This window comes from Mustela lutreola, chromosome 15 (genome assembly GCF_030435805.1).
Source record: "Mustela lutreola isolate mMusLut2 chromosome 15, mMusLut2.pri, whole genome shotgun sequence".
Classification (NCBI taxonomy): domain Eukaryota; kingdom Metazoa; phylum Chordata; class Mammalia; order Carnivora; family Mustelidae; genus Mustela; species Mustela lutreola.
The window spans coordinates 22,503,783-22,521,259 of NC_081304.1; the positions used below are offsets into that span (position 1 = coordinate 22,503,783).

The 17,477-nt window shown below is 51.0% G+C and overlaps 1 long non-coding RNA gene across 2 annotated transcripts; it reads right to left on the reverse strand.

The window, feature by feature from the left end:
* Positions 1–522: 522 nt before the first annotated feature.
* Positions 523–10,209, reverse strand: LOC131816891 (uncharacterized). 2 transcript variants are annotated; one of them, XR_009348221.1, is made up of 4 exons: positions 10,015–10,209; positions 8,882–9,032; positions 4,921–5,055; positions 523–3,089 (listed from the first exon to the last, which is right to left on the reverse strand). It is a non-coding gene; the product is annotated as an uncharacterized LOC131816891 (long non-coding RNA). The 2 variants fall into 2 exon arrangements; XR_009348220.1 differs by having other exon boundaries at positions 8,878–9,032.
* Positions 10,210–17,477: the final 7,268 nt, after the last annotated feature.

Here is a 17,477-nt window from a genome sequence, read left to right on the forward strand (position 1 = left end):
GAAGGTTTGGGTTTTTGTTTTGTTCTTTTAGATTTTATTTATTTGTGAGTGAGAGAGAGCATGAGCAGGGGGAGGGAGAGGAGCAGAGGAAAAGGGGGAAGCAGACTCCTTACTGAGCAGAGAGCCTGACAGGACTGGAGGCTCAGTCTCAGGACTCCAGGATCATGTCCTGAGTGGAAGGCAGACGCTTAACTGAGCCACGCAAGCGCCCCTACATCTTTAGAACTTTTAAATAAGCAGAGTGGTTTGATAGTTGAATGGTCTTTTAGAGGCTTTAGTGATTATCTTTTGTCTAAACTAGTTGGGAAAAAAAAGAAAAAAAAACCCAAATAGCCAAGTTGATTTATTCCTGTGTCCCAGACACCATCCCTTGCCCTCATCTATAAGGAGAGAACATTTCCCCCCAAAGGGACCAAAACACCAAGAAAGCTGAGCAAGCATTAACAACACATTAAACATAGATGTCTTTTTTTTTTTTTTTTAAGATTTTATTTATTTATTTGATAGAGATCACAAGTAGGCAGAGAGGCAGACAGAGAGAGAGGGGGAAGCAGGCTCTCCACTGAGCAGAGAGTCCGATGCGGGGCTCGATCCCAGGACCCTGAGATAATGACCTGAGCTGAAAACAGAGGCTTTAACCCACTGAGCCACCCAGGCGCCCCCATATATGTCTTTTTAAATTAACTTTTAATTTTAAGAAAAACGAAGGGTGAATACAATTTTAAACAAACCTGAACCCCTGCACCCAGTGTTCGGGCGGCTCTGCTTGGGGCAAAGGCGCCTTCTCCACAGGGGCAGGTTTTGTGCCTCACGGCCTTGGCCAGCAGAAGAGAGACGGGCCTGGGGGCTGCTCCACTCCTTTCTAGTGGTTGGACATGATGCTTCACCTTGAGCCCGATGAAGCTGCTGAGGATTTAAACAAGGCTTCTGGTGAATGTAGGGCCCCCAAGAACCAGGCTGGTGTCAGTCTCCAGCTCTTGCAGCCGTGTGCCCCTGGGCCTGGGTAAGAACCAGGAAGTGGCCGTCCGGATTCTGCACTGAAAGCAGTGAGAAAGGCACCACTGGGGTGAGACAAGCCAACCACAGCTTCTCTGCTGCTCCCAAACCAAGCAGCGGGCAGTGCACCTCCCACACCCGGGTGTTCTTCCTCCTCCAACTTGAGGAAGCCTCCCTCTGTCCTGTAGGAGGGATAGAGGGCTGGCATCTCTGAATAATGAGAACCCCAGGGCAGCCGGTCAGAGGTGCTCTGTGCCAGGTGATGTCCAGCAAGCATCTTCTGTCTTGCAGGATGGGGGGCGGGGGCAGAAAAGAGGGGGGCCTTACCTTCCTCTCTGTTCTATTCCATGGCCTAGAAACTGGGACGTTTTCTCCCTGAGTGGCAAACAGCCTTGCAGCCACAGGGATCTGGCCCTTTGACACCAACAAAACGGGCATTCAGATGTTTACCAGCTGACTGGAAAAACGGCACAAGCCCCACCCCACCCCCATGAACACACACCTTCACAGCATCTTTTAGTCCCATTCAGGAGACAAAATAAACACAATCTTGCCCTTTCTAGGGCCTGCCAGACTTCTTTCTCCTCTAAAACCCCTACCTTTGTTCCCCACAGCCACAAAGTATGACTCATTCTCAAGATTCTGAACCACCTGCCAGGGAGAAGGGGTCATTCGGATAGTTCTGTTCTTCGAGCCAAACAGAAAAAGCCAGGGCAGGGAGAAGGGCATGCGGCTCCCGGTGGGACAGTGATCAAGGCCGCTGTGGGGCCTGGCAGAGAGCCAGGGCTCCCTTACCTGGTCACTGAGGAGAACAAAGACGCCCCCAGGGTGGGGCAGCAGATCTGATGGGCTGGGAGGGCCAAGAACTCAGCCAGCTTCACAGACAGCTGCACAGCGCTGAGTTCATCTAGAGAGATCTCTTGATAAAAGCCTGAGGATGTGAGCAGCACAGGGCGGGAATCAGTGGCGGGGGTGGGGGCCGGGGGCGGCTGAGAGAGCCCCAGAGACCAGGAAGGAGAGGACAAGGTGATTAGCTTCTTGTGGGACGGGGGCAGGAAGGAGTAAAGGAAAAAGGTTTAATCCATTTAATCCTCACCTATTTCTCAGCTTTGGGGAGGCCTCAGACTGAGGGGAGCCCCCAATTTAAAAAGGGGGGCCACCAGGCATATGAATGACTGAAACTCTAATACAGTAGGATTATAATGTTCTAATGCCACATATCGACAATGACAATGATAGGTTTAGGGAATGGAACATGGAGGAATAATCCCAGGGGACATCTTGGAAGGAGAGGACTAATCTGGTCACAGAAGACCGAGGAATGCCAGGTAAGGCATCTCGGTCCCAGGAATGATGGAGGATCACCCTCTCCCCAGGCAAGAAGATGTTCTGAGCAGCCACACCTGAATCTCACCTGCAGAGAGAGACCAGAACCTCACCTGAGCTGGGGTTCTTAGGAACCTCCTTCTCTTGCCTAGAGGCCTGCTGAGCCACATGCAGTCAGCTGGTGACAAATGGGCCTGGGCCAGGAAGTTTATGTATCAACACTTCACACCTAAATTAACAGCCCCTCCCTGGGAGGGATCCCAACTCCTGCCAGGTCTCCAGGGAGGGAGGTCACCACTCATTTCTTAAGACATTTTATGAATGGTGGACCCTGGGGGAAGAGAAGACGAGAAAAATCCATCTCTGTCCTCAGAAATGGAGTGATGCGGGTAGGATGGGTCCAGAAAAAGGAGGTCACAGGAGCCTAACCTTTTAGCTCATCCCTACCAGCTTTGTTCTTGATCTCAAGCAGGTAGGTCACTGTCGGGGGGGGGGGGGGGGGCTGAGTTTCTTCCTCTGTAAAAAGAGGGCGTGGGACTAAATGGTCTTTAAGTTACCTTACAGCTTGACTATGCCACGAGTCACAACCATTAGCTGAGTTGGTAAACACAACTACAGAGAGAAAGTGCCCAGCAGGAAGAGCATTTGCTCGAAGAGCACTGAGAGGGCAGATCCCATCCGAAGCCCTGCAGATCTGGACGAGATCCTGGCGGGTAAGCTTCAGCAGATCAGTGCCTGCAGAGTCAGGGCCACACTGTGGAAGAGGCCTGCAATCAAGCACAGCAAGGGATACAATCCAACATTAGTCTCCAGACTGCCCCAGTATGTCCAGAAATGGGGATCAAACTCGGATTCAAACCCCAGTTCTGCCCCTTGCTTGTTAGCTGTGTGTCTTTGGGCAAGTCACTTAACCTCTCTGAGCCCTATCCTCATGGGTAGTATGTAAATTACAGTGGGTGAGACAGGACAAGAGAGCCGGGCAGGCATAGTGTCTGGCAATTCTTAGTCCTAAATAGAAGTTAGCTGAAGAACACACAGCAAGCCAGGCCACAGGCACATTTCCTGCCCTCAGTCTCCTTCAGGTAGGGTCCCGCCAGACCCCAGCCTCACCAGTGAAGTTGGTCAGCATCTCGCAGTAGCTGGAGGACAGGTGCTGATGCAACCACTGCTGCGGGGCTAGGATGGAGGCCCCAGGGTTCAGGTCCCGAGGCACAAGGAGGGCAGTCCAGTTATCACCATGGGCCCACAGAGTGCGAACAAGGGGCAGGAGAAACACAGCTCCCCCGCCCTTGGCTGCCCCACGTCTGAGAGCCTGAAGCCTCATCCTGCTGGCCCAGAACCCCTGTCCTCTCAGTTTTGCCATCTGTGGCCATGCAAGCTCTGTCCACCAGGGGGCAGGCCCACCCCATTCTGGAAGAGTGCACTGAAGCCTAGAGAAGGCTTTGAGTTAGAGGCTGGGGGGACTGGAAAGGGGAGACGTACCTCAGCGGGGCTGCCCCGCAAGGTATCCAAGGCGAACTGTGGGGAGGAGCAGAGCCCGTGGGGGAGCAGAGAGTGGGGAGTGCAGCCGGCCCCCAGCCCCACCCACCCTTCCCTGGGAGGCAGAGCTTGCTAGGGTCGTGACACCCCACCCCACCCCCCGCTTATTACCCAAAGGGCACTGAGCTGAGCCTCTTGCCCTTGGCCGCAACCTCAACTCTGTCCCTCCCCAGATGTCGGGGCTGAGGGGCTCTTCACGCTCACCCCACCGCACCTCTCTGGGGACAGGAGCTTGCCCGAGTGCGGAGAGGTCAGAGCAAGAGGGCTGAGAGGCTAGTCGGGCCCTGCACTGGGATCTGGGCACGGTCAACACTGTGGGGCAAGCAAGCCGCAAGGTTCAGCCTAGACATCCTGAGGCCAGCGGAGGCTCTTCCCTCCCCTCCTTCTGGTGGGAGGCAGACCAGGGTCCCGACGCCCTAGGAGTCCCGGACAAAACGCCACTCAGAGGAAGAGTCAACTAGCCTGTCTGGCTGGGGGAGCCAGGGAAAGCTTCCAGGAGCCGCCAGCCAGAAGCAGCAGCAAGAAGGGAAGTGCTCCAGGCAGAGGGGGCCCAAGTGTGGCAGGGCGATGGCGGGTCCAGGAGAGGCAGCCCCAGAGGCTGGAGCAGATGGTGCGGCTTGTCCTTGCAGGAAGCAGGTGCGATCACAGGGGATTGTAACAATAGATCGTGGAGCAGCCACGGCACTCAGGCCTCAATTTACCCACACGTACAATAAGAATCTTTCCTCCAAAGCTGCTCTCCTCCGTTGGGCGCCCCCCACCACCCCACCACCACATCCACACCTCCGTGAACACCAGGCCCGCAGGGGCAGCCTGATACTGTGCCTCTCCCCGTCTGATTTCAGTTTGCGTTCAGCTCCTTTGGGCTGCAGGAGACTGAGGAGGGGAGTTCAGAGCCCCCCACTTTACATGCCTCCTTCTCAGGACGGAAGGGGCTGCAAGCAGGAGCTCAAGCTCCATCTCATTGTGTGTAGGGTAGGGGGCGGCAGCTGAGGGAGTGCACCCAGCCGCCAAGCAGGGTGACAGTCCTGAGAGGGAGGGGCAGGGACCTGCCTGTACCTTGAACGCTTTGGTGAGGCAGCCAGTTGAGTTGCAGGTGCGCCGTCGCTGGCCTTGAAGGTGTGGATCTGGAGGTGGGACACCTTTCTATCCACCCGTCTTGGAAGGAGCAAACACGGTGCTGATGCAGTGAATCTGAGGTGAAGAAGAAGCAAAGAGAAAGCAGGGTGACTCCAGGTCCCACCCGCATTCAAAGAAGTCCACCTACAAACTGTACCTACCTGTCACCTGTCAGCCTTTCACCACAGCAACCTTCCACCCCAGCTGGAGTTTATTTCTTAATGCATAACTTTATTAGGTTCTTTTCCTTGCTCAAAATCCTTCAGTAGCTCCCCATGGTTATGGGATGAGAAGCAAAGTTCCTGACCCTTAGATCTGAGCCCCTTAAAGAGTCAAGTCAAGGGGTACCTGGGTGGCTCAGTGGGTTAAAGCCTCTGCCTTTGGCTCAGGTCATGATCCCAGGATCCTGGGATCAAGCCCTGCATTGGGCTCTCTGCTCAGCAGGGAGCCTGCTTCCTCCTCTCTCTGTCTGCCTCTCTGCCTGCTTGTGATCTCTGCCTGTCAAATAAATAAATAAAATATTTTTTTAAAAAAAGAGTCAAGTCAAGGCCTTTTTGGATGATTGTGCGCACTCTCTCTCTCTCTCTGTATCTCTCTCTTTTATCAGCCAACACACTGACCCACCTCCCCGGTCTAATCATGGCCCCCAACACACTTGAATATAGTTCTCCCTAGAATCTTCTACCAGGAAAGCAATTCTGCTCCTATCTAAGACAAAACGTCCCATTCCAGGGTAGAACTGCCAGTTAAAATACAGGATGCCCCATTAAATTTGAATTTCAGGTAAACAACAAATAATTTAGTATAAATATATCTCAAATATTTTATGGGATATTCTCCCCCACACACCCCATGGAACATTCTTATACTAACAAGTTCTTATCTAAAATAGAAACTTAGGGATGCGTGGTTGGCTCAGTTGGTTAAACATGTGCCTTTGGCTTAGGTCATGATCAGGGTCCTGGGATCAAGTCCAACATCTGGTTGGTTGCTCAACCAGGAAGGAGGCTGCTTCTCCCACTCCCTCTGCCTGCCACCCCCCCCCCCCCCGCTTGTGGTCTGTCTGTTTCTCTCTCTCTCTCTGACAAATAAAGAAATAAAATCTTTTTAAAAAATCCATTTAAAGGGTGGGAGGTTGGGGGACCCTGGTGGTGGGTATTATGGAGGGCACGTATTGCATGGAGCACTGGGTGTGGTGCATAAACAATGAATTCTGTTACACTGAAAAGAAATTAAATTTTAAAAAAGAAAGAAAAATATCCATTTAAAAATAATAAACAAATAAAAATAAAATAGAAATTTAACTGAGTGTCCTGTGTTTTATTTGCTAAATCAAAGAGCCTATTCCAGGAAGCCTTCCCAGCCTGCACCCCACACAGCCTACAGCCTGTGTTCTGCCTGGTCCTGGGATTCCAAGGGCCAGCAGGGTCTTCCCCTCTGTTTACCCCCACTCCCCACTATAACCCTCCCACAATCCTGAGAAGAACTTGAAAGGTTGGGGAAACAAAGATCATGTGACCCAGGCAAGGTCACCAAGGAAGGGAAATGAAATTGTGCCACATCCACCTGACCTTCCAGTCCAGGTGCTTACATCATGGTGAGCACTCAAAAGAGGGACACACAGGGGACTTTTGACAATATTGTTGGATTATAAAGGGAAACCTAGTCAACCTAGAAAATGTGGAGGACTCTGACACAGAGTAAGGAATACAGGCATCCCATCACACCACCTCTCAGACACAGCACTTAATACTCAAAGATCCTTTCTTCCTCCCTTTTCTCTGGGCAAGGGAAAGGAAAAAGGAAAAACAACTTGTGTACACACACACATTTTTTTTTTAATCAAATGGAAATCTCAAACTTTAAATACAAGCTTGTCTTCTGCTTTCTCTTTACTTATAGGAAAACAGTTTTCTTTTCATTAGCCATTACTTTAAAGATTTATTTACTTATTAGCGAGAAAGAGCAAATGAGCGAGTTGGGGGGGGGGGGAGCAGGAGAGGGAGAAACAGACTCTCCCCGGTTGAGAAGGGAACCACCACAGGGCACCATCCCAGGACCCTGGGATCACAGCCAGAGCTGAAGGCAGACACTTAGCCATCAGAGCCACCCAAGCGCCCCTAGACCTCACTTTAATGGCTACATAATTTCCAGTGTATGTCTGCACTCAAACTTATGTAAAAGTCAATCCTCTTCCAACAGGCACTTGATTGTTTAAAATCTTTGAATATGAGGAAGAGTGCTGCTATGGAGAGCTGGTCAAGATACCTTTGTGTACTTATTGAACACTGTTGTAGGATCAATTTCTTGAAATGGAAACACTGAGGGGCAAGCACCTGGGTGGCTCAGCCAGTTAAGCATCTGACTGTTGGTTTCAGCTCAGGTCAGGATCTCGGGGTCTTGAGATCAAGTCCTGCTTTGGGCTCCGTGCTGGGCATGAAACCTGCCCGGCACTCTCTTTTCTTCTGCCACCCCCCACGCCACTCTCTCTCAAATAAATTAATAAATAAACAAGTCTTTAAAAAAAAAAAAATGGAGGGGCGCCTGGGTGGCTCAGTGGATTAAGCCGCTGCGGCTCAGGTCATGATCTCAGTGTCCTGGGATCGAGCCCCGCATCGGGCTCTTTGCTCAGCGGGAGCCTGCTTCTCTCTCTCTCTGCCTGACTCTCCGCCTACTTGTGATTTCTCTCTCTGTCAAATAAATAAATAAAATCTTTAAAAAAAAATGGGGTAGGGGCGCCTGGGTGGCTCAGTGGGTTAAGCCGCTGCCTTCGGCTCAGGTCATGATCTCAGGGTCCTGGGATCGAGTCCCGCATCGGGCTCTCTGCTCAGCAGGGAGCCTGCTTCCTCCTCTCTCTCTGCCTGCCTCTCTGCCTACTTGTGATCTCTCTCTGTCAAATAAATAAATAAAATCTTAAAAAAAAAAAATGGGGTAGAATTCTAGGAAGATAAAATCAGTAAATTTTGCCCAAGTGTCATTCTACCAAAGAATGAGTGCACAAACGACTACTATCTTTCTTCTTCTTTTTTTTTTAAAGGAGCTAGAAGTTTTTGAATACACCGCAAGGGAGCAGCAGGCAGACAGCAGAAGAGAGGCTGTCTGCCTCCCTAGACTACTTCTTCACCAATAACAGTCTTTTTAAAAGTCTTTGCCATATATGTGTGTGTGTGTATATATATATATATGTATATATATATATATATATGTGCATTTAATTAGCATTTTCTGAGGTTGAAGTTGAACTGTCTACATTTAAATGTAATTTGTATCCTTCTTGCATAAATTATCTGCTTATATCCTTTGCCTACTTTTCTATTGAGCTTTTATCTATTTTTCTTATTGATATATGAGAACTTTTTATATACGGAGGCTATAAACATATGTCATATGACAACTATTTTTCCCATTTGATGCCTCCTTTGAATTTTGCCTATGTATTGCAGACCATTACTTTTTTTGAAGCTAAGTTGCGTCCTGAGCTTTCTAGCTTCTTCCATTGCTTTCAGGTTTAACAAGTACTTCCTTGGGGGGCACCTGGTGGCTTAGTGGGTTAAACCTCTGCCTCTGGCTCTGGCCCTGATCTCAAGATCCTGGGATCAAGCCCCATGTTGGGAGACTGTTTCCACCTCTCTGCCTACTTGTAATCTCTCACCTCTCTGTCAAATAAATAAATGGAATCTTAAACACACACACACAAAGAAGAAACAAAAACAAGTCCTTCCTTATGGTGAGATTCAATAAACATTTAGCCATATTTTATCTTCAAAGTGCTTTCTGGAACTGGGTTTGTTCTTACTATTTCCTCACCCCCACCCAAATTCCCCTTCCTTTCCCACCAGGCCTGCTTCCACTCCCAAAGGACCTCCAGCCTCCACCCAGTCCCAGCTTCAGACTCACCCACCGGAAGAGGGAGATCCTCTTGAAACTTCAAGATACTTGAAACTTGCAACTTAAAACTCCAAACTGCATTGGGAGGTTCCAGTGAAACTCCACTGTGTTGAGTGGTGAGAGCAGCATCTGGGGTTCGATCACCCCCATGGACAGGGGCACATCTGCAGGCACAGGGCAGCAAGCAGGGAGCAAGCCTCAGCCCTCTCCATCCACATGGCCACCCAAGCCAGAAAGTGGACCCAAAGGGTCCCCGGTCCCTCCCCATTCACCAATGTCCAGGATGCTGTCTCCTGGCCACCTCCACCTGTACCCATACAGCTGCTGCTGCTATGTGTATCACAGGAAAACCACACGCAACACACTCTGGGCACACAGGAAGGCACGGCTCACAGGTCAGTGTGCCCAGGCATTTGGGAACCAATTCCCACAGCTGGGTTCAGCCAACCATCCCATTCTTCGCCCCCACCTTGCTTCCCACCCTCAGGAGTCATAAGCACTTAGATCATAAGGTCTGTGTCCAGATGCCCACCTGCCACTCACTAGCTGTGACATTGAGGTAGTGACCTAGACACCCTGAGCCTCAGTTTCCTTATCTATTAAATGGAGGAGTTAATCCTTTCCCACTCCTAGCCACTCTGCTTGTTTCTCTTCTTGCTGCCCTTTTCAATTTACAATCAGTAAATTGATTTGTTATTGCATATAACTTGTTTGATCACGCATTTGTCCCAGTTGAATGCAAGCTCCCTGAGGAAGGGAACCACATCTGTCTCTACTGTTGAATCCCTAGCTCATGGAATAGTTTCTGGCAATGCATGGGAGCTAAATATATAATTTTTTTGGAGAGAAGGAATCATGCATGTGAATAATGCTATGTAAATGTATTTCTAAATCCCAGATCTGTTCCTTTGTGTCCTTGAGAAAATATTTAACCTCTCTGGGCCTCTTTCCTCAAAAAGGCCTGCCTACCATTGTGTGGCTGTGAAGGTCGAGGTAAAAGGGGATCTCCAAAAAATAAAATAAAAAATAAAAGGAGGTCTCAAGAGGGTTCTACTTGACAGTGACATCACAGGGATGACATTCGCCTCCTGCCCAGAGGGTCAGTCATGCCTAGCCCTGGCCAGGTGGGGAGGGGGTTGCACCTACCTTCAATAGCCAGGCCCAGGCAGTAGCGTCACTCAGTCTGGTGTTACCAAGCATCCGCACCTCATAGGGTGGACCATTCCTCCACCTGCAAAGGTACCGGAGCCAGGAGGCCCATCCCCCTCCACTTGAACCTGATGGCCCTAGCTGTCCCCGCCGCACAGACCAGGACCATGCTTGGAGGCCGGGGAAAGGGGTTCTGGCCACTTGGAGACCCTGGGTACAGTTTCCGGGGACTGGGCCATAGGTGCTCTGGCTGGTTATGCCAAAGCAGAATCTTGGAAAGAAAGCCAGGGCCAGATGTGTAACAGAGAGCTCAGCACTGGGTTGGGCCAGATTCACTGGACTGTCCTGCTGGGGCCCCAGCCTTTATGCACAGAAGCAGACCCACAAAGGGGTGGGGCAAGGCCAGGAAACTTCTACTGGCTGAGCATCCAGGGCTCTAGAAAACGTGGGACCTATCAGGAAGCCCAAGGGCAGGCAGGGGTCGGGGGTGTGCCTTCCCTTTCTCCTCTCCTTCCCCCAACAGGTATAGGACACTTGTCCTTTTCCAGGGGGCTGCCTGGCCAGGGGACCACACTTTACAGAACACAGCCCAGATTGCTGTGGAAACTCTCTGGGTGGCCTAGGAGGGAGAGTTGCCCAGGTGGGGAGGAGGGGGTGTGCCTGGGAGTGCCCCCTCCCAGGGCGTAGGAGAGTAGTCCCAGTCCTTAGTGGCTTTGTTTTTTCTCTGCCTGGGGGCACAAGCTGACTGTGTTTATGGACAAATAAGGTCTGCGTGGAGGCTTCTTTCCCACACTCAGCCCCAGTTGTCATTGTACACAGATAGCCCCCCCACACCCCCTACCACTGTGGTTGGTATAAACAGATGAGTGCTTTCCAAAGAGCAGACACAGCCTTTAAAGATGTGGCCTGACCTCGTGTGACCCTGGTTTTCTAGGCTTTGTGATTGGGGTGGGGGGAGCTGAGGGAGACAGAAAACCGAAGAGTACCCCTCACACACATCAGGCAGAACACCTCCATCTCCAGGCCCCTGGCCTTTTGTCCTCTACGTGCTTTCTCCTCCCATGAAGCCAGACAAAATAGAAGTCGGGAGAAAAAGGGGATGGGAATATGCCTGCCAGTAGGGACTAAAGAAGCCTGAGTCCCCCAGATCCCCATGATAAGCTCCCCAAGACTTTGAGAACCCATCCATTGCCCAAAGTTGGATTCAAGGCCAGAGGTCTCCACAAAACCCTCCAAGGCTGGACAGAACGGGGTTCCAGGAAGGCCAGGGGAAGGGGAATCAGAGGGGACCCAACAGGGCTCGGCTCTGGCCCGAGGGGAGCAGGGTGTAGGGGTGGTGGGTGGGCAGAGGAGATGTGGAGGCTTGTTTTAGGGGCAGAGATAGAAAAGCTAGAGGATGGTATGGGCCCCCACCTCCTTCCAGGAGGACACCATGAAGAACCAGATAGGGGAGTAGGTGGGACCCCTTTTCCAGAACCCAATCCCCCACCACTCAGCCTCCACCACCTCTGAAGACCTCTGTATCCTCACGCTTCCCCCCTGAGGCTGCCTCTCCCCAGCTCCCTTGGCTACTCCCTGCTTCCACCCATCTCAGAGTCTCCAAGCTCTGTCCCCCTCCAGATGGTGTTGGGCCTGTTCCTGGTTTTCTTTGGCTCTCTCTCTGAGGAAAAAAAGCCAGGCCTGAGGCAGATGGAGCCTGGCCAGTCCCAGCCCCCACCTCACTCTCACTGTGCCCCCTGAGCCAACAGAGCACAGGGTCTGAAAGGCCCATTCTTGAGCCAAAGAGGCCTTAAAGAAACTTCTGGTCTCAGTGGAGCCTCAGGCCCTGGGAGGTGGGAGGTGGGAGACCCTTCAAGGCAGGGCCCCTTTAGGCGCATCACCTTCCTGAACCCCCTTTCCTCCTCTGTAAAATCGGGACGTCTCCCTCCCGGGTCTCCCTCCCATTCGGTGTGGTAGTGAGGACTGAAGGAAATTCTATGGAGTTGCATCTGATCACGGGGGTTTAATCCTCAGAGGCCCCAGTTGGGGGGCATCCTCAGTGTCCCTACCAAAGCGCGGTCCTGGGAAGTAAAGACATGACTGTCCCAGAAACTTCCACACACACAGAAAGTTTCAGGGAGAGATTTTTGGGGAGAATTTTTTTTTATTTTTAAAGATTTTATTTATTTATTTATTTATTTATTTGACAGACAGAGATCACAAGTAGGCAGAGAGGCAGGCAGAGAGAGGGGGGGAAGCAGGCTCCCCGCCAAGCAGAGAGCCTGATGTGGGGCTCGATCCCAGGATCCTGAGATCATGACCTGAGCCAAAGGCAGAGGCTTAACCCTCTGATCCACCCAGGCGCCCCGGGGGAGAATTTTTTTTAAAGATTTATTTATTTGAGAGAGAGAGAGAGAGAGAGAGCATGAGTGGGGGAGTGGGGGAGCAGAGGCAGAGGGAGAAGCTGACTCCTCCCTGAGCAGAGAGCCCAGACGTGGGGTTTGATCCCAGGACCCTGAGATCATGACCTGAGCTGAAGGTGGACACTTAACCAACTGAGCCACCCAAGGCGCCCCATGAAAAAAAATGTTTAATGAATTCTTTTTCCTCACCCCAATTGCTCTTACATTTTCTATGCCATGGATAACCCAATCCTAATAATATCCTGTGGGTTCCCTAAAGCCGGGAAGCAACTTTTCAGCTGTAAAAATTGCTGAGCAATAACAATTCGGAGTCCTTCTCCTCCCACCAAAATGCTTTGTGCTCTTTTGTTTTCTGTACCCAGGCAACATTCCAACCTGGAGAGTCGGAGAGCGAGGTCTACCCCTCCCTCGATGAAAGAGGGGCTGAGAGAAGGGTTCCACCCCTCTCCATCCACCCATCCATCCATCTAGTCTTTTAACAAAATGTTATGGAGTGGCTACAAGGTAGGAGCCTCTCTCCCTCTCTCTCTCTCACATTCTCTCTCTCTCCCTCCCTGCCTCCTTCACACGAGTGTGGGACACTGTGGGACGCAGGGCAGGATATCCGGGCGGGTGGAATCCCACCCACCCACCCACCCCCGCTCCACCCCGGGCTTAGGCACTCCCTGTTGCCTCCACATTGGTGGTCAAAAGTCCTGAGTCCTGGGCGCCTGGGTGGCTCAGTGGGTTAAGCCGCTGCCTTCGGCTCAGGTCATGATCTCCGGGTCCTGGAATCGAGTCCCACATCGGGGTCTCTGCTCAGCAGGGAGCCTGCTTCCCTCTCTCTCTCTCTGCCTCTCCATCTACTTGTGATCTCTCTCTGTCAAATAAATAAATAAAATCTTAAAAAAAAGGAAAAAAAGGGGCGCCTGGGTGGCTCAGTGGTTTGGGCTGCTGCCTTCGGCTCAGGTCATGATCTCAGGGTCCTAGGATCGAGCCCCGCATCGGGCTCTCTGCTCCGCAGGAAGCCTGCTTCCCTCTCTCTCTCTCTCTCTCTGCCTGCCTCTCTGCCTACTTGTGATCTCTGCCTGTCAAATAAATAAATAAAATCTTGGGGCACCTGGGTGGCTCAGTGGATTAGGCCGCTGCCTTCGGCTCAGGTCATGATCTCAGGGTCCTGGGATCGAGTCCCGCGTCGGGCTCTCTGCTCAGCAGGGAGCCTGCTTCCTCCTCTCTCTCTCTCTGCCTGCCTCTCTGACTACTTGTGATTTCTCTCTGTCAAATAAATAAATAAAATCTTTAAAAAAAAAAAAATAAAATAAATAAATAAAATCTTAAAAAAAAAAAAAAGGGAAAAAAAAAAGTCCTGAGTCCTGAGCAACCCGCAAAATGATGTAAAAGGAACCTGGCAGTCCCCGCGGGGTCTTCCTGCCTGCGAACACACACACAACCCCACCCCAGAAGGCGGCCCCGCCTCCCATTAAGGCCTCCGCCACGTCTGGCTGCGCAGCTCAGCGCCAAACAGCGCCCCCTAGAGTTTGCGCGCGGGCACGGCTCTAAGCCTTTGCTACAGAGAGTCAGTCCCACTCCGACCACCAAAAGGTCTCACCTCGGAAAAAAGGATGCTCTGTTCACACTTCAAACGTACTGTCTGCTTCTTAGCTTCCCTGCAGCCCAGCCAGCCGGTGCTTACTTCTCCATGTCCTGTCTCTGCCCTTCACCAAATCCTCCACAGCGGTTGTCTGACATGCTGTTTCTTCTTTGTGCCCTTTGTCCAGGGTCTGTTTCCCCATCAGAGAGTGGAAGCCCCTTGAGGGTAGGGACGAAGAGGCGCGCCAGGGGTTCCTGGGTGGCTCAGTGGGTAAAGCGTCTGCCTTTGGCTCAGATCATGATCTCAGGGTCCTTGGATCTGGCCGCGTAGGGCTCTCTGCTCTCTTCTCCCTCTCCCTGACGCTCCCTCTGCCTGTGCTCTCTTTGTCAAGTAAATAAATAAATAAAATCTTAAGACGCCAACCAGTTGGGGTTAAGAATATCTGTCTTGAGATAAACCCCGAGTTCAAGTTTAGCTGTGTGGCTTTGGGCAAGTAACAACCTTTCTGAGCTTCATGTGGCAACTATAAAAGGGGGTTGATAAATGCTTCTACCCTGTGGAGTAGAGGGAAAACGGAATTTAGGTAATAATTAAGCCCTTACTAAATGTAGCGGTTTCTTTCTCTATGTATCCCCAGTGCCTAGTACATCATATGGGTTTATCTATTGAAATTTAGAAGTGACGCGGCGCCTGGGTGGCTCAGTTGTTAAGCGTCTGCCTTCGGCTAGGGTCATGATCCCGGGGTCTTGGGATGGAGCCCCACATCGAGCCCCACTTCGGGCTCCCTGCTCTGCGGGAAGCCTGCTTTTCCCTCTCTCATTCCCCCTACGTGTGTTCCCTCTCTCACTGTGTATCTCTCTATCAAATAAAGAAATAAAATCTTTAAAAAAAATAAAATTTAGAAGAGAAGAGGGTCTGTTTACATATTTGGGTATTTTTTTAAAGATTTTTTTTTAATTGATTGATTTGACAGAGAGAGAGCACAAGCAGTGGGAGCGACAGGCAGAGGGAGAAGCAAGCTTCCCGCTGAGCAGGGAGCCCAATGTGGGGCTTGATCCCAGGACTCTGGGATCATGAGCTGAGCCAAAGGCAGATGCTTAACTAACCGCCTAGGAGCCCTGAGGGTCTGTTTTTTTAATAAATAGTTTTTTAAATTTAATATTAATATTATATTATTAATATATTAATATTTAATAAATCGTAGTGCTTACTACAACTACAGAGTGCTTTTTAACCAATCTACCTTCTAAGGTAGAGGCTGGTTTTTTCTTTTATTCTATGATCACCTTCCCCTCATTATACAGAGATACTGAGACTCAGAGAGGTTAAATAGCTATCTCAAGATCACACAGCTAGGGGCACCTGGGTGGCTCAGTCATTAACAGTCATTAAGTGTCTGTTTCGGCTCAGGTCACAATCCCACGGTCCAGGGATCAAGCCCCCATTGGAGCCTGCTTCTGTCTCTCCTATTCCCCTTTTGTGTTGTCTCTTGCTGTGTCTCTCTGGGTCAGATAAATAAATATAAATTTAAAAAATTTAAAAACTTTAAAAGGTCACACAGCTAAGAGGAGGTAGAGCCAGGATTTGAACCCAGGCCCTTTGGGTCACAGTCCCTCCTCTGAATCACTGTACTATGCTCCATTCCGCCTGATAAATATGTATGGAATTTTAAAATTAATCTCCAGACAACATTCCAACCTGGAGAGCTAGAAAATGATGCCTACCCCTTCCCCCAAAGAAAGAGGGCTGATGGGGGAAGTGCACTCATTCATTCATTCAACAAGTCCCAAAGAAGTACCCCACCCAAGAACCTGGATTCCAGGGATGACTGTGACCTGGGGCTTTTCCAAGCTCTGGCTCTCCAGCTGTAAACTGGGGACAAAATACTTTCCGTTCCACTCCCGGCTGCGAACCCCGAGGATGAGTAATGTAAGTGACAGCAGCTGGGCTGCGGTGGTTTTAACAGGTGGAGAACCAGGTCGGGACGGTTGTGCTAATGATGGAGTGGGAGGGGCAGAAAGCGGGGTTTGTGGTCTCAGCAGGTGTGGCTACTCAGGAGTCCCACCTGACTTGGGAACTCCCTTGGGAAGCAGCGGGGAGGCCGCAGCAGGGAGGGAAAGGCATTGCAGACAGGGGAAGCAGCTTTCCCTGATTTAGAGTCGTGTGATGGGGGTGGGGGGCAGTCCTGCTATCCACGACCACCACCCCCAGGAGGTAAGATGATCCCCATTTAGGGACTAGGAAACCAGAGGGATGCAGGTTGCTGAAGTTTCTGGGCTAGCAAGGAATGGGCTGGAACATGAGCCACCCCACTGTCCCCTGCACACTGTCCTGCACACATGCCTTCCACCCAGGCCAAGACACAGGACACGGGAATGGACAGCAGTCCGTTCCCATAGTGAAACCTTTGGCCAGAGGGCCCTGAAAGCTCACTACAACTCTCTTGTTTCCATTTTGCTGCCTTTGGGATCCAGGGCAATCTCCCTAAGACACTGGGATGATGGCACCACTCCCAGGGGAGAGGGGGAGAACCCCCCCACAGCCTCCATTGCTCTCAGTGTCATTCTCAGACTGGGCTGAGGAAAACCCTGGCTAACCATGGTCCATCTTCCCGGGCACCATTGGCACAGGATAGTTAGTTCTTAAAATCCGTTTTTCTGGCAGGAAAACCAGCATGGATATTCTTGGAGTCAAATGCAAGGCTTGCAGAACATTTAATATAGAGCCATGTGTCTAAATTCTTTTCGAGTTCTGACTGAACCACTTTGTCTGCTCTCCCCTCCCCCTCCCCCACCCCATGCCTCCAAGGCACGGCTGGATTGCTCAGCTGGGCTCCAGGGAGCCTGCTGGAGAAGCCACTTTTCACAGGAAAACGCAGCTTCCAGGCTCAGCATTCAGGGCCGTCTGTCCACTTTCGTCTACTTATTTTTTTTTTTTTAAAGATTTTATTTATTTACTTGAGAGAGAAACAGTGAGAGAGAGCATGAACGAGGAGAAGGTCAGAGAGAGAAGCAGACTCCCCATGGAGCTGGGAGTCCGATGCGGGACTCGATCCCGGGACTCCAGGATCATGACCTGAGCCGAAGGCAGTCGTCCAACCAACTGAGCCACCCAGGCGTCCCTCGTCTACTTATTTTTAAGATTTTTATTTTTAAGCCCCAACATGGGGCTTGAACTCTTGATCTTGAAGATCAAGAGTCCCGCGCTCTGCTCCCCGGACTGAGCCAGTCAGCCCCGCCCCCACCTCCTCTTTCTTCCCACCCCTCCTTCTCCCCTTTGCGCGGACAGCATCCACGACCGGCCCTTCTGTTCCACACCTCTCTGCCTTTGCCCACACCTCTCTGCCTTTGCCCAGACGGTTCCCTCTGCTTGGAATACTCTGGCCTCTCTGCCTTCCAGCCTACCCATGGCCTCTATCAGCTTGCCACATGGGCTCCACCGCTCTGTACCCCAAGTCGGCTCAGAGAAACCCTTTGCATTATTTTACT